At 37.2% G+C, this 12,716-nt stretch overlaps 1 protein-coding gene across 3 annotated transcripts in view; it reads right to left on the bottom strand.

Annotated features, from left to right (window-relative positions):
- Nucleotides 1-12,716, bottom strand: part of CNTN1 (contactin 1) — a 365,513-nt gene that overhangs the window by 274,449 nt on the left and 78,348 nt on the right. Inside the window, exon 2 of one of the 3 annotated variants that reach the window (XM_029205357.1) lies at nt 57-104. The exons of the other annotated variants lie outside the window; for them this stretch is intronic. The gene's annotated coding sequence lies outside the window, so the exon portion shown is untranslated. The remainder of the gene's footprint in view (nt 1-56; nt 105-12,716) is intronic. 3 annotated transcript variants of the gene reach the window in all.

Below are 12,716 nucleotides of genomic sequence, written 5' to 3'. Positions count from 1 at the left end.
TTTAAAACTAAAATACATGTACATAAACATACACATCCCCCGAGTAAACAGCTTACCTTAAGATTGTTCTGAATTTGGCTTCAGAAACCATCCAAAGCAGATATCTACAAGTCAATAATTATGAAACTACAGTCAGTTAGCTTGAAGATAAAGGTGCTTTTACTTTTAGCAATGATTTTTAATATTTTCTACAAAAAATTAGTAACATATTCATCATCTAGAAGTTGACCACTAAAGTTTTGGAATATTCATAAAATATATTTTAAAAATCAGTAAACACTTTTAAGCTAAAGGAATTTGACTTGTTTCACTATTTGCAAAGCCTATTGATGGGTTATATCCCAAATATCATCTTATTAAGCATTATTGAATTGTATTAAAAATTAACATTTTAAATAAAGCTATAATAATAGGACTGCTGAACTTGACCCATTTTATGATAATGAACACTAGACTAAAATATACTATAGGAAGCATGTGTATATACCATATGCACCACACATACACCATATGTATATGTGTGAGTGTGTATTCCAAATGTATGTTTACATATTGATAGAATGGTATTACACACACACACACACACACACACACACACAACATAAGTAAATTTAAGGAAAAAAACACAGGTAGACCTAAATAATTTGGTAAAGTAAACCAAGTATTTGGGTGTAATTTAATGGATCAAATTCAACCGAGCTCAAGTGTTTGGATAACCTGATATTTTGGTGATATTAACAATAACAGCAGCAAAAGTCATGCTGTGAGTTTTATAGTTTAAAGAACACTTTCTCACATTCTTGTTCAAGTCTTCAGTAACCCTCATGATCACAAATGTGTTCCCTCCCAAATACTAATAAGGTAAGCTTGGTCTGAATTAACACAGAGGTAGTTACATAGGAAGCTTGCCCCTCAAATCCCCATTCTGAGATTAGTCTTTACATCTAAAATACAAGCTATGTCATATTCCCTCATAAACAAAACACACTTGAAATCTATGAAATATAACTTTTCATGTGGCTGAAGCTCTTCTTTTAGATCTTGTCTCAAACATCCCTTCTTCAGAATGATGGCAGATATTAATCAAGTAATGACTCAAATCAATACATAACTATATGTTATATTAAATGTGATGAAGAAGACTCATATGGTACTTTGAGTATAATGAGGATGCTGATTTAGTTTGGAGGGAATAAAATTTAAACTCAGAATGATCAGGCAAAGACAGAGCAGGGAAGAGAGAGCGTGGCCAGTTTTGAAGGACTGGCAGGTGCACAGTGCTGAGGCATGAAGGAGCGAGGCACCATGGAGGAGCAAGAAGAAGGCCATAGGGCTAAAGCACAGACAGGGAGGGGTGAGTGGGGGTGTACAGAGCTGGAGAGCTCTGGCAGGGACATGGCAGGTTATGAAGAAGATTTGTTTTTATCTTACATATTACAAGAGGCCATTGAAAGGATTTCTGCAGATGAGTGACATAATAAGGTTTCCTCGAAGACGGTAGCTCTGAGAGGAGGAAAAAAGTGGAGGAAGAGTGAATGTTGGAACCCAGTGAAGGGTTATTGCTCTAGTTCAGGAAAGAGAGGTAGTGGCTTTGACTTGAGTGTTTGCAAAAGATATTGAGAAAATGGGTTTATTTTAATAAGTTTTGTGTGATACAGTATAATCTGTCTCTCTAACTTGATTATAAGTTCTATGAGGGCAGAGACTGTATCTTTTTACCGACCATTATATCCTCTGTCATCATATGCTTTGTACATAGTTGATACTCCAAAAAATAATTTTTTAATGAATGAATGGTAGGAAAGGAAGAGAAAATTAGAAAGCATAAGGAACTATTATACTATAATAGTATAATTGTACTATTTACTGTGATAAGAATCACTAGAAAAGATCAGGTTTGCAAGTGAAGTCATAAGTTTAGATTTAAAAAGTGCAATTTTTTGGAAAAGCAATGTCTACCATAAGAATATCAGTAATTGTGTGATGTCATGGGAGTGGATGCAATATCTATGGGGAGAAAATAGATTAATAATGATAACTGAAAATTTGCAGGCTCTTACTATGTATCAGGCACAGTTCTAAGGATTTTACATGTATCAATCCCATTAGTCCTCAAAATAACTCCACAAGGAATATTTTATTTATTATCCCACTTTAAAGATGCAAAAACCAAGGTACAGAGAAATTATATAACTTGCCTAAATTCATGCAGCTAGTAAATGGCAGAACTAGGATGTGATAGGCAGAATTCTAAGATGGCCTCAAACACTCCTAACCCCTGGTGTACGTACCTTGTACACACAATTTCCTCTCCTGTGCAGGGCAAAAGCTGTAAATGTGATGGGATACAATTCCTACTATTTAGTTATTAATCAGTTGACTTTGAGTTAAAAACAAAAGGGAGATGATGTAGGCCTAGCCTAATCAGTTCATCCCTTTAAAAGAACGTCAAATTGGAAGTGTTAGAAGGTCTAGGTAGGGGGTCACGTGGCAGAGAATCACAGGCAGCTTCTAAGAACTGACACTAGGCCCTGGCCAACAGCCATCAAGAAGATGGGGCCTTCAGTTCTACAATCACAAGAAATTAAATTCTGCCAACACTAGTGAGCTTGGAAGAAGATTCAGCCCTCTCAGATGAGTCCTCAGCCCTAGCCTCCAGCTAGATTTCAGCCTGTTGAGACCTTGAGCAGAGGACCCAGCTGAACTCCACCCAGATTTCTGTCCTGCAAAATTGTGAAATGCTAAATGAGTGTTGTCTTAAGCCACAAAGTTGTGGGAATTTGCTACACAGCAACAGGAAACTAATGCACAGGATTAAACATAGGTAGTCGGTTTATGTAGCCTGTGTTGTTAAAGACTTAGCTGTACTGCATAAGGTGGGAGAGTTGGGAAGTGAGAAGAGAGGCTAATGCCAGCAGAGCCCTGGAGAATGCAGGCATGCGCAGAGGAAAATGAACCAGCAAGGGAAACTGAAGAGAAACAAAGAAACTCAGGAAAATCCAACAGAGTATGGCATGATGGAAGACATGAAGAAGGATCTGTGGAAGGAGGGACCTTGACCGGGCAAGAGTATGGAGGCTGCAGAGAACAAGTCTGATGAGGACTGAAGCATGTTTGCTGCATTCAGTAAGATAGAGGAGGCTGTTATGAGCTTTCCTCTGGTCAACTGAAAGTGCAGATGGCATTTAGAATACCCCCCTTTTTTTTAAATTAAGGGGAAAAACCATGTGTTTGGCTGGGGAGAAAAATCTTTTCCAGGTAGACTTTCATTGCTCGATATTTTCATACAGGAGAATTATAGACCTCTTCCTCAAGAACTAGACACATTTGGTTAATTACAGCAGATTTGAAAAGTAAATCAATTAAAATGTTTTTTGTCACAAAATTTAACTTCCAGGATTAACAATTTCTTAAGTGACAAGGCAAAATTACATCCAATTAGTATTCTAAAGAAAATTTAATCTCCTGAGATGACTAATGAAAAACAGTAGAAGGAACAGAACAGAAAAAAGAGAACTTAGTTTCCAAAGATCTCTTACTTTGATCATTTACATTGGTACTCTAAGGGAAAGCTATTCTTTTCTCCTTATGGAAAATGACAACAGATGCAGAAACCAAAATATAAGCAGACACTAAGTAAATCAATAAGTATCCGCTTTGTAATAGGGTACAATTGAGAAGACAGTGTACACACAGAGATAATTAAATTTATGGCCTTTTATGCTGCTTTATTCACCTAATGATGTTGTTTTGAGTACTCTTGTTCCAATACTTCATTTTGGTGACTAATTTTATGGAAGGAAGAAATAACAATGGCCAACTCTCCCCTTATCCCACATAAGATATTAAAAAAACAGAATTCATTCTACATGTAAGTTGTTCCTAATACGTGAGGGGAAAACTTGTCTCCAATGGAACCCTTAGGAAATGAGAGGAAAGTTTACCCAGGGATCTCTGCCACATACTCAGCATAGGATTGGGGCCATGTGTAATGGCCCAGCCTGAGCTGAGATTTAAAATTTTCTATTTTGAATGATCAAGACAGATGCCCAATGAGATAGAGACCCAAGTGTGAGAGTGCAGTGTTCGTGTTTCTTCTTGTGGCTTACATAAAATCTCTTCACATCTGACTTAATCCCTTTGTCTCTTCTGAGACCCTTTGTCCCAGACATGATTGTGGGTTTGCCTGTTCCTAGCACTTTACCCATCTATTCATAGATAGCTTAATAGACCTAATACAGTCATTGCTTATATTCCAAGATTATCATTCCTTTTGCTGATCACTTACATTTCAAAATCTTGAGTTTGTTTTGCATTCAATTTATTTTCATGTATTTGGCTTCCACTTTTAGCTGCTTATGGATGAGACAGTTCTTGCTAACAGAAGCAACCTTACTAGTGAGCATGTGATTGCTGTCTAGTGTAAGACAAAGACTGATTCATTAATGAGTCATACATCTTCATAAAGAAAAGAGACTTCTGTCATCTTTGCATAAAATTCTTTAAAAAGAAAGTCTACCCTTTCGTGCGATTGGTCATTCCAGAAAACACATCACATCTTCTTACTCAATAAGCCCTGAACCTCTAAACCAAAACAAGAGGCTTGACTAGAGTGCCTTGACCTTTCCTTAAAGTCCTTCTCTTTTCATTCATGGAATTTTGAGATTAACCTTAAAATGAGGCTTGGTCTTTTTTCTTTTTTCCTCAAAAAAGAAACTATAAAAATATGAGACAAAGACAAGTGTGAGAAACAATTTCAAATTTTATTTTCTATGTTGGATATCCCAGAACCATATTGTATCAATAGTTTCCCACATTATTTACAACTAAATAAATTCTTGGCTGATGTTTCAGATCTTTCATCTCAAGCATTCCAAATCCCTAATGGCCTTAAACTTTAAAGCCTAATCATTCAGATGATTCTTTATCCCTTTTCCCAACTGGAATGTAGATACAGCAAGTCTACCTGTCATCTTTCCAGCATGCCTTTCTTATACAAAATGAGATAGATAACTTCTCATGGCCATCTTGTCCAACCCTAACTTCTTACTATTTTCCCAAACTATAGTTTTTGTCTTAGGCTGTGTTCACTGTGTATAAATACTTCACGTTGTTTTCCAATTACTTGAATAAACTGATTGTTTTGGTGAGCAGCACTCCTGGTATAATAAGAGTACAGAACAACTCTTCCATATACCTGTGCTGATGAGCTATAGTCCCCAAAGGAGGTAAATTTTAAGCTTTGTAGGACCACAGTCTAGAATACAATATAAAATATAGACTACAATTTGGTCTGAAGCTTTTTCAGGAGAAAGATACATGGTCCAAAAGATCTTAGGAATCCAGACTAAATTCTATGCTCAAATTCTTTATGTTTTCCCCAAGAACCACTGTGACTTTAGGGAGATTTATATTTTCAGATAAAATGAATCCTCATAACAATGACAGAAGCAGGAACCAGAACTAGATTGCTTTGAACTGTGCTTGTCTATGAATATCTTTCATAATCCAGCTAATATGCACCCTGTTGTGCTTTGTACCTATATTTTGATATCAGTGGAAATGCTACATTTTTGTAATCAATTTCTTCTTTTAAAAACAGATTTCATTTCTCCTAACAATTTTATTTAACTTTGGGGATTTTCTATATTGGATCCCAAAGTATTTCTTAACTGCTTCACAGTTAATAATAGGACAACTTAACTTTCATGACTTGACTCTAAAACACACTACAAAGAATGTCTTAACTGACAGCAAACTTCTTGGAGGATGTTCTTATAATTAAGGTCCATTCCCTGGCCATTGATATTTAGGAAATTGGAAAGCCTGATAAAAAATAAATATCTTAAAGTTTGCTGTATATTTCCTTGCTCCATAACTAATTATACCTTTAGGTATATCTACACATCCAAATGACACCAGACAACTAGCTTTTAAATTATAAATGTCTTTGGTAGAATTCTTTTAAGTTAAAGGTGAAAAAAGGTGAGGAGTGTTAAATTCTTCTTCATTTTTAAAAATGAGAAGTAGCACACAGAAGAAACAGTTAAGTAATTCAAAACAAACTGATGGGGAGTTGAGCATTAAATAGACTTTTTGAAGGGTATGCTGAAATAATTTGACATATTTTACTTAATGAACTTAATCTTTATAATAAAAAATTAACCACTATTGAGAAACCATTATTTACTGAGCTTTTAATGTAGATTATTAATTTTTTTAATCTTGCAAAATATGAATTGTTTTCCCATGTGAAAATTATTGTTTCAACTACTTGCTTTAATGAAAAAAATGGGTAATCATGAATTCCCTGAATTTCAATCAAAAATAGTTTCCAACAGGAAAATAACTCCATCACTATGTCATCAAATTCATGGCTATTCTGACTATTAAATGGATGTTTCCCTACTATCACTTTTTAATGTTAAAAGAAAGGAAAATATCAGTTGTTAAAAAGCTTATTTCTTACAGGAAACATTTTCTAGGTAATGCCAATAAAAATCTGGTGAAAAGAAACAGGTTGTTCTGCCTTAGGGGGTTTTTGTTTGTATTGTTTTCTTTTTTAAAAAAAAAAATAAAACCTGAGAATTGTACATGTTTAAGGCAGCATACAGAAACTAGCTTTCCATTGTTGAGCCATAAAATATACTTTGGAAGGAAAAATAAGTCTCACCATACTCCAGATTAATACAATCTTTTTTCTTCATATGTGTAAAATTGAGCAAAATTGAAATTCAAGTGAATTAATATTTTTAAAGTGACCAGAAAGGCAGGGATCAGCAAACATTTTAGGAAAAGGGCCAGACAGTAAATATTCTTTGCTTAGTGGACCAACAGTTCTCTGTGACAACTACTCAACTCTAACATTGTGGTGGAAAAGCAGCCTAGACAATGCATATATAAATGTGTGTGACTGTGTCCCAATAAAACTTTATTTACAGAAAGAGTACATACGGCCCATGGCCTGTAGTTTGCTGATCCTAAAATAAGAGAATAATAAAATATAATCATAAGATGGAAATGATGAAACCAAGACACCTTCTTGTAGTGTGTTAAAAGCTTTCTCATCATTTTGTCCAAATAGCTAACAGCAACTTTCAGGTATAAACATTAGGCTCTGGGCTACACCCTTAGTTATTGGAAAAATAGGACATCTATTCTTCTAATTTTTTTTTTTTTTTTTTTTTCGGTACGTGGGCCTCTCACTGTTGTGGCCTCTCACGTTGCGGAGCACAAGCTCCAGACGCGCAGGCTCAGCAGCCATGGCTCACGGGCCCAGCTGCTCCGTGGCATGTGGGATCTTCCTGGACCAGGGCACGAACCCGTGTCCCCTGCATCGGCAGGCGGACTCTCAACCACTGCACCACCAGGGAAGCCCTCTTCTAATTCTTTTGAAATGTCCTCCATGAAATACTCTCAGAGATAAAAATTTTAACGATTTATAGTGAGCTGTTAACACCAACAGTATTTTCATCTCATCTTTATATTAGTGTAAGGAATTCCACAATCTGGCATCTTTTAATGATTTGTACTATTGGGGCAGTAGATTGAGAACATATGCAGGTAAACTTGAAGTTGCTAATTTTATATATATATAGGTTTTTTTTCTTATTTATCCTTGCTAAAAACTCTGAAAGATATAGTAGTATTAGTCACACTTTATAGGTCATAAATCTGAAGTTTAAAGTGGTTAAGTATATTACCAATGTTACATAGCTATAGGGCCAGGATTTGAACAATGTAGACCCATGCAGTGCTACCATGTATGGTTGTGTAATTTCTGCACTTGTTAGAACACTACATATAAGGGTATAGATGAGGTAGATTGGTATATTTATTATTGAAAATTTCCCACAGGTGTCAATAGAGTTTATTTGTCTTGAAAAATCAATATTATGACTATTTTTTGATAGAAAGATGTATATTTTAGGATTCTTTTTCTAATTTACAGCAATGCACCATATGTGATAGCTCCAGTCCTGGCCTGATTCTAAAGACATTGTTCTTTCACATTATGATGAATTTTGTGTCAGGACAGTCTCCTGGAGTGTTACAAAAAGTAAGGTCTTGAGGGAATTCTGTGTTACTAGACTGTATATGTAACAGTCCCTTCCCTGCCTTAAAGTCCTGGGAATAGTTTATAACTACGAAAACAGAGAAAGGTTTTATATAACATGAAAGAAATTTCAAGATAGAAATGACAGGACCTGGTAACTGCCTGGATACAGAGAATAAAAAAAAGATAGGAACTGTAGGTAATATAAACATCATAAGATGGTTGACTAGATGTATGAATATATTATTAATTAAGATTGGGAGATAAAGTCTGGGGGAAGAGGAAAGATGCCTTTTTTGAAGTTCAGTATGAGATGATGGAGAAATCAAAAAGAAAGTGAAAAATATGTACCCAAAATTAAGACAGTGAGTAAGGATAGAGCTGGGGATTTGGGTGTCATTTTCATAGAAGTGTGAGAGCTAATGCCAAGTGAATGAGAGAATGTAGTTGGGAAGCGTCTAGGATTAGGAGAAGTGGGACCTACAAGATAAGCCAAAAAAAAGAAATAACACTGTAGAACTCTAATTAGAGATGGGATATGACAAGTTAAAAATAGCATCACTGAAGCCAAAAACAAAAAATGTGTTAATGAAAAGAGATTCTCAAGAACGTCCCTTACTTCAGAGAGTTCCAGGAAGATGAGAACTGTGCAGAAATCACTATATCTGGCAATCCAAGAACAACTAGTGAATGCTGCACAGTCAGTCTCAATCCGATAATAAAGTGAGGGGCCAGAACTGGGTGGGGGGTAAAGATGAAGAAATAGAATGTGCAAACTTTTTAAAAAAAATCTAAAACCTAAGAGAAGGCAGAAAAGGAGGAAAGAAGGATAAAGATTTGTTCTGTTTCATATTTGTTTTTATGAGCTGAAGCTGATTGGACATTTTTGAAGATGGAAAAGTATCTGGAGGAAAGAAGCAATTTAAGAAACAGTTGGAGATGAATAACTGACACTACTGTATTTCACAGAAGACCCAGGAATCCCAAGTCATCAATCAGTAGTGGCTTCAAGTGATATCCTGTCCTGCTTCTATCTTTTTTTTTAAGGAGCTTTATTTAGATATTATTTGCATACCATAAAATTGACACATTTTAAGTGTACAATTCAATGGATTTTAGTATTTTTATGAGGCTTTACTTTTATGTGTCCAATATTTGACCTAGCCATAAGAAGATCTCATCTGTCTCAGAATATTATAGATCCTCCCAACTTAATCATGATGATAGAAATATAAAATAAAATAAAATAATAATACAGAAATGTTAGTGCTATAGGCTGCATCAACATTACAGGTCACCCTGTGGAATGAGGTAAATGCCCTAAATAATTGCATTTGTAACTTTCACAATAGATAATAATAAGCCACACTTATGACTCAAATAAACTTTTGTTTTCTAGCATTAAGATCTATTTAGATGTGTAACTGACCTATAAAGTACTAACTACAGTACATTTTTGCCTTACACCGACCTCTAAAGTTTGTTTTTGTTTGTTTGCTGGTTTGTTTTTGGTCATACTTCCCAGGGCAATTTTGTACCATTTCAAGTAGCCATTGTAATAATTCTTTGTGTTAAACCTTGATCTTAGGTTGTGAAAACTTGCTGGTGCCTACAAATAACAAAACATCATGTATCTCTCTGTAGTCTTGCATTAAATTCATGGATGTAGATATTTGTACACTTTTGTTCCTGAGTGATGATTTCTAGCCTTACAGCTCTTTGCATTACCTGGAATTGGGAGGAAAGGTTCTTCAAATGAAGTAAAATGTAAACAGTACAAAAAAGAACATGAACCATGGCTTATTCATAATATACCTATATATGTTACCCCTTATCAGGATATAAGATTTAAAGAGGACCTACAAGATGGCGGAGAGGTAAGATGTGGAGATCAGCTTCCTCCTAACAAATACATCAAAAATACATCTACACATGGAACAATTCCTACAGAACACCTACTGAATGCTGGCAGAAGACTTCAGACTTCCTAAAAGGCAAGAAACTCCCCACATACCTGGGTAGGGCAAAAGAAAAAAGAAAAAACAGAGACAAAAGAATAGGGATGGGACTTGCACCAGTGGGAGGGAGCTGTGAAGGAGGAAAAGTTTTCACACACTAGGAAGCCCCTTCACTGATGGAGACGGGGGGTGGCGGGGGAGAAGCTTCAGAGCTATGGAAGAGAGTGCAGCAACAGGGGTGCAGAGGGCAAAGCAGAGATTCCTGCACAGAGAATCACTGCCGACCAGCACTCACCAGTCTAAGAGGCTTTGCTCACCCGCCAGAGCGGGAGGGGGCTGGGAGCTGAGGCTCGGGCTTCGGTCGGAGCGCAGGGAGAGGACTGGGGTTGGTGGCGTGAACATAGTTGAAGGGAGCTACTGCACCACAGCTAACCAGGAAGGAGTCTGGGAAAATGTCTGGAAATACCTAAGAGTCAAGAGACCATTGTTTCGGGGTGCACTATGAGAAGGGATTCAGAGCACTGCCTAAATAAGCTTCAGAGATGAGGGTGAGCCACAGCTATCAGCACAGACCACAGAGATGGGTGTGAAATGCTAAGGCTGCTGCTGCAGCCACCAAGAATCCTGCGTGCAAGCACAGGTCACTATCCACCACTGCCAGGGTCCCGTGATCCAGGGACAGATTCCCCGGGAGAACACACGGCGCGCCTCAGGCTGTTGCAACATCATGCTGGCCTCTGCTGCTTCAGGTTCACCCCGCATTCCATACACCTCCCTCCCGCCCGGCCTGACTGAGCCAGAGCACCTTAATCAGCCGTTCCTTTAACCCCCTCCTGTCTGGGCGAAGAACAAACACCAGAGGGTGACCTAAATGCAGAGGCAGGGCCAAATCCAAAGCTGAACCCCAGGAGCTATGCAAACAAAGAAGAGAAAGGGAGGTTTCTCCATGCAGCATCAGGAGCAGTGGATTAAATCTCCACAATCAATTTCATGTACCCTGCACCTGTGGAATACCTGAATAGACAACAAGACATCCAAAAATTGAGGCAGTGGACTTTGGGGGCAACTGTAGACTTGGGGTTTGCTGTAAATGACTGACTAGTTTCTGATTTTTATATTTATCTTAGCATAGATTTTAGTGCTTATTATCATTGGTGAGTTTCTTTATTGGTTTGGTTACTCTCTTCTTTCTTTAAAAAACTTTTTTTTCATTTTAATAATATTCTTATTTTTTATTTTAATAAATTTGTTTATTCTATTTTACTTTATTTTATTTTTTCTTTCTTGCTTTTCCTCCATTTTCTTCTAAGCCATGTGGCTGACAGGGTCTTTGTGCTCTGGCCAGGTGTCAGGCCTGAGCCTCTTAGGTGGGAGAGGCAAGTTCAGGACATTGGACCACCAGAGACCTCCAGACCTCACATAATATCAGTCAGTGAGAGCTCTGCAAGAGATCTCCATCTCAACGCTAAGACCCAGCTCCACTCAATGACCAGCAAACTCCAGTGCTGGACACCCCATGACAAACAACTAGCAAAGCAGGAACACAACACAACCCATTAGCAGAGAGGCTGCCTAAAAGCATAATAAGTTCACAGATACCCCAAAACACACCACTGGACGAAGTCCTGCACACCAGAAAGACAAGATCCAGCCTCATCCACCAGCACACAGGCACAAGTCCCCTCCACCAGGAAGCTTAAACAACCCACTGAAATAACCTTACCCACTGGGGACAGACAGGAAAAACAACAGGAACAACAAATATGCAGCCTGGGAAAGGTGACCTCAAACACAGTAAGTTAAGCAAAATGAGAAGACAGAGAAATACACACCAGATGAAGGAGCAAATTAAAAACCTACCAGACCAAAACAAATGAAGAGGAAATAGGCAGCCTACCTGAAAAAGAATTCAGAGTAAAAATAGTAAAGATGATCCAAAATAATGGAAATAGAAAGGAGAAAATACAAGAAATGTTTCACAAGGACCTAGAAGAACTAAAGAGCAAACGAACAATGATGAAAAGCACAATAACTGAAATTAAAAGTTATCTAGAAGGAATCAATGGCAGAATTGAGGCAGAAGAAAGGATAAATGACCTGGAAGATAAAATAGTGGAAATAACTGCTGCAGAGAAGAATAAAGAAAAAAGAATGAAAAGAACTGAGGACAGTCTCAGAGAACTCCAGGACAATATTAACTGCACCAACATTCGAATTATAGTAGTCCCAGGAGAAGAAGACAAGAAGAAAGGGACTGAGAAAATATTGGAAGAGATTATAGTTGAATATTTCCCTAATAAGGGAAAGGAAATAGTCAAGTCCAGGAAGCACAGAGAGTCTCATACAGGATAAATACAAGGAGAAACATGCCAAGATGCATATTAATTAAACTATCAAATACAAAGAAAACATATTAAAAGCAGCAAGGGAAAAGCAACAAATAACATACAGGGGAATTCCCATAAGGTTAACAGCAGACCTTTCAGCGGAAACTCTGCAAGCCAGAAAGGAGAGGCAGGAAATATTTAAAGTGATGAAAGGGAAAAACTACAACCAAGGTTACTGTACCCAGCAAGGATCTCATTTAGATTTGATGGAGAAATTAAAACCATTACAGACAAGCAAAAGCTAAGAGAATCAGCACCACCAACCAGCTTTACAACAAATGCTAAAGGAACTTCTCTAGGCAAGAAACACAAGAG

This window comes from Monodon monoceros, unplaced genomic scaffold (genome assembly GCF_005190385.1).
Source record: "Monodon monoceros isolate NGI ecotype Baffin Bay Population unplaced genomic scaffold, NGI_Narwhal_1 Super_Scaffold_6, whole genome shotgun sequence".
Lineage (NCBI taxonomy): Eukaryota > Metazoa > Chordata > Mammalia > Artiodactyla > Monodontidae > Monodon > Monodon monoceros.
This window is presented reverse-complemented; position numbering and strand designations above follow the sequence as displayed.